Source organism: Raphanus sativus, chromosome 2, assembly GCF_000801105.2.
Source record: "Raphanus sativus cultivar WK10039 chromosome 2, ASM80110v3, whole genome shotgun sequence".
Lineage (NCBI taxonomy): Eukaryota > Viridiplantae > Streptophyta > Magnoliopsida > Brassicales > Brassicaceae > Raphanus > Raphanus sativus.
This window is the reverse complement of record NC_079512.1, coordinates 90798-95440: the sequence shown is the minus strand read 5'-3', so window position 1 is coordinate 95440 and position 4643 is coordinate 90798. Positions and strand designations below refer to the sequence as shown.

Sequence of the window (4643 nt, the reverse complement as noted above, 5' to 3'; positions counted from 1 at the left end):
AAAGGTGATTACTCACTAATCTCCATGATTCCTCTTAAACCCATGGTGGATTTCAGATGAATCATATAGAGAACTAGAAAAGAAAATCACAAGAACACAAGAACAATCAAATCAAAAGAGAGCTTTTTTGGGAGAGTTTTGTGTATTCAATAGATAAAAGATAGATTGCCAAATGGTGGCTACATAGTACTTAAACATTAGGTTTTCCAAGTGCAAAAACGTGCACAACAATTGCAAAAAGGTCCTTGAAAAATAATAAAATCGTGCAGCAGATAACGCGGAGCGACCTCAGAGGATCACTACAGGAGGTCGCTCTGGGGTTGGGAGCGACCTTGGGGGGTCGCTCTGAGAGGTCGCTCCAGCCTCCATTTTTGTGTCTCCGGGCGATGAAAACGCGAGCGACTTAGGTAGGTCTCTCTGGTTGGTCGCTCTGGTTGGGAGCTACCTTAGGGGGTCGCTCCAGAAGGTCACTCTGCGGTTCTCGACCAGGATGGATATGCCTCTAGTAAATTGATCATACCTCCTCCATTACATCTCCAAATGACTTGAAACCACTTCCATTAGAAAGCTAACTCAATTTCCTGTGTCTCCACAAAATCTTAGCAACAGAAGATATCTCTAAGGCCTCCATCCATGCTCATATTTCACCCCCTTTTTGATCACATTGCTTCCAAATGTCTCCAAGAACTCCATGTGGTGTTCCAATACCTGATAGAGACATATGTATGCCAAATGCAACCTAAACATGTCTAAATCCTAATCTATATGATGCAAATGCTTATGAATGAATAGCTAAAACAATGCAAATATGCAAGATATCAACTCCCCCACACTAGTCATTTACTTGTCCACAAGTAAACTTTCAAGAACCAAGGAGAAAAAGTTTGAAGATGGGGACTCATAACCAAAAGAAACTCTTCTTAGTTCTCAACCTAACAACCTTGCATAATCATACCAAATAGCAAGAGCAAAAATTTTATCCATCTCTAACTTCTCTAAGCCTATCCCACCTCCTTTGATCTCTACACTCATTAATCATGCATCCACAAACCACAAATTCACCATCTCTCTAACATTCAGGAAGCAAACTCAATAGACATCTCACAAATGGTCAACTGGTCCAAGTCATTTGGTTTGGTAAGACAAAGGCTTTAATGCAAGTGAAATCAGAGGTTGAAAATAATATTTTAAGGTAGTTTTCTCTCAAAACACAGTAGCTTTGACATTACACATAATATATCTAAGAAAGGGATCAACTCATGCATACAATGCTCAATCTCCATTGTTCTACCCTTTCCCAAACACACAAGATATTCAATTATTCCTCAATGTCAAACCCAACTCACATCTCTCACCAAAAGATCCCAAGAACATTATTCACATCAGACTCTTTCTTTTTGAAATCAATAAAGGATTTTTCACAATTTTAAAACAAATCTTAGCTCCTAACAACTTTGCTAGCCCCCTTTTTCATTCTCTTTTTTTTTCTTTTCTTTTTTCTTTTTCTTTTTTTTTTATATATTTGGAGGCCAAGACTTTTCACAATAGGAGCTAGATACTTCTCCACTTATCCCATAAAGACTAATCATTTAAGCACAAGAGTCAAACCTTTCATATTCCCAAATCACAATCACAACACTCACCTCCTTCCTATAGCTAGACAATAGAGTGACTAATCTAGCAAGAATGGAGACTAAGCATTATCGTTCCCAATACTCTCAACATTATGCACATGTAAAGCTTTCCAAAGAGGCCTCACTCAACAAATAATGATGGTTTAAAAAGGAGGTATGGGTTTTGGGAGTGGAGTACCACTTGAGTTTGTCAAGAAGATTGGTAAAAAGGATGGGACAACTCAAGTGTGTATATCCATGACTTAGTACACAAGGGACCATATGCAAGAGACATTAAGACAGGAGCTTGCTTCAAAGAGAGAGTATCAACAGTCAAATGAGTTTCAAGAGGAGCATTCAAGGCGCGAAGTTTACAAGCTTTCTAAAGGGTCCTCAAGCTACTTGTCATGATTACAAAGGTCAACAAATTCAGTACTTAGCATGAGCTCTTTACAAGGTTGAAATCCCCCTAATGCATGAATGCAACCTATATGCTTCTAGACTCAATCCTAAAAATGCAAATGATGCAACTAAATGATTCTTTTTGTGTTTTTCAATTTTTTTTTTATTTTTTTGGATTTTTCTATGCAAATAAGAATGTAATATGCAATGCATGAGACTCAAAATCATGGAAACAAACATGATCAAATACTTGGTACCTCCCCCACACTTAAATCACACAGTCGCTGTGTGAGTGAGGTACCCAATGAAATTCTAAAATGCAAAGAAAAACTGGGAGAAGGGAGGTTTCCAGTTACCTGAGACGGGAGCGAGGTGGAAGGGTCGCTGGGGCAGGTCGCTCCCAGCTGGAGCGACCTCGTGACGTCGCTGCGGAGACCTCGCTCCACGGTCAGTTTCTGTGTTTCCATTCTCGTGTGATGCGAGCGACCTCGGCATCTCGCTCTAGACATGTCGCTCCCAGGTGGAGCGACCTAGAGGTGTCGCTGCGATGAGATCGCTCTGGTGTCCGACTTTCTGCTCAATACCTGCACACAACTTCACTCTCCCATTGTTTTATGCAATAAAATGATAATGCAAATACTAATGCAATATATACAAGGATACTCATGGGACTTCCTCCCAAGTGAGCTTGTTTTAAGTCTCTAGCTTGACTTTGCCTCCTTTGGATCAGGCTGGAATAGGTGCAGAAAGTGGAGTTGACACCCCATCTTCCTCAGGTGGTAGCTCATCAAAGTTACCATCAGCAGGAGGAGAATTCATCTCTTCAATGGTGAAGGCTTGTCCAAATACAGTGGGGTTCCTCATCTTCTCTTTGATGTCAAAGTGGAGGATGTTCTCCTTGCCCAAATGGAGGTCAATCTTCCCTTCCTTCACATTCACAATAGCTCCTGCTGTAGCTAAGAATGGCATTCCAAGAATCAATGGGTCTTGAGCCTCCTCACCCATCTCAAGCACCACAAAATCTGTAGGTATCTCATACCTTCCAATCTTCACAGGGAGGTTCTCTAGGATACCCACAGGGTACTTCACTGAACGATCAGCCAACACCAGAGAGAGTCTACACTTCTTGTACTGAGTGAATCCAAGCTTCTTTGCCACAGACAAAGGCATCAAGCTGACACTAGCTCCTAAATCGCAGAGACACTTCTCAAACACCATAGGTCCAAGAGCACAAGGGAGTGTGAAGCATCCTGGATCTTCTAGCTTCTCTGGAGCATCTAGCCTCTGAATGATGGCATTGCACTCATGACTCAGAACCATCATTCCCTCCATCTCCTTCTTCTTAGCAGCTACAACATCTTTCAGGAGTTTGCTGTATTGAGGAATCAGCATGAAAGCATCAATGATGGGCATTGTAACCTGAGCTTCACTCATCTGCTTCTCAAACAAAGCCTTGTACTTCTGTAACAGCTGCTTCTTAAATCTACCAGGGAATGGAAGCTTTGGTTCATAGGGAGGGGGGAAAGGAGAGCTCTCACTTGCTGGAGCAGCAGATTCACCATCTTTTGTTGTTTTCTTCTCTTCTCCAATCTTTCCTTTACCCTTGGCTTTCACAATCTTCTCCAAGATCTCAGCATCTGTCTTCTCATCAACAATGACCACTTCATCATCTAGGTTGATGGCCACCTCCTCACCTTGTTTCTCAGCATCCTTGGTGAGGGTTACAGGAGTCAACTGCTTACCACTTCTAAGTGTGACAGCTTTTGCTTCCTTGGGGTTTTGATCTGACTTTCCAGGTAGAGATCCTTGCTGGCGGTTCTGGTGGGAGCTCATGGAAGCAAACTGATTCTCCAAATTCTTGACAGAAGAAGCAAGGTGGGAGAATTTGTTGTTGAGCTCATTGTAGCTCCCATCAATCTTGGAGTGTAGGTTCTTCAGCTCATAGCCCACATGCTTCTCACTTCTAGTCTGAGACTCCAAGATCTGTTTCAGTAAGGCATCAGTGCTGCTCTGTTGAGGGGCAGAGGAGCTAGGAGAGGCGTTTTGCTGAGGCTGATAGTTGCTCTGCTGGTTTTTTCGAGGCTGATAACCACTCTGCTGGTTGTTTGAATAGGGCTTTTGTTGGTAGTTGGGTTCCTTCTTGTACCAGCTACCATTACTGTTGATGAAACACAATTCTTCTTGCCCTTCCAAACCCTCAACCTCATTGACAGTAGGAGGTATCTCCTGGCTTGGGTTGCCAACAAAGTTCACCTGCGCTTGTGTGGCCTTATCAGCAATGAGTTTGTCAATCTTCTCCTGAAGAGCCTTTATCTCATTCCTTGTTTGATTGTCATCACCTCTGCTGCTTCTGTCATGGTCTCCACTGTAGACTGCATCACTCTTAACCATGTTGTCAACCAGAGCCTCTGCCTCTTCCTCAGTTCTTCCCAAAAAGAACCCATTGCTAGCTGTATCCAGTCTGGTTCTGTACTTAGGAAGAGCACCTCTGTAGAATGTGCTCAGCAAGCTCTCTTTAGAGAATCCATGGTGTGGGCACTGAGCTAGGTAACCATTGAATCTCTCCCAAGCTGCACTGAATCCTTCCAAGTTCTTCTGTTGGAAGCTGGAGATCTCATTCCTCAACTT

At 42.6% G+C, this 4643-nt stretch overlaps 1 non-coding gene across 1 annotated transcript; it reads left to right on the top strand.

The window, feature by feature from the left end:
* The first annotated feature begins 4536 nt into the window (after positions 1 to 4536).
* On the top strand, positions 4537 to 4643 carry LOC130508808 (small nucleolar RNA R71). Its single transcript, XR_008942988.1, has one exon. It is a non-coding gene; the product is annotated as a small nucleolar RNA R71 (small nucleolar RNA).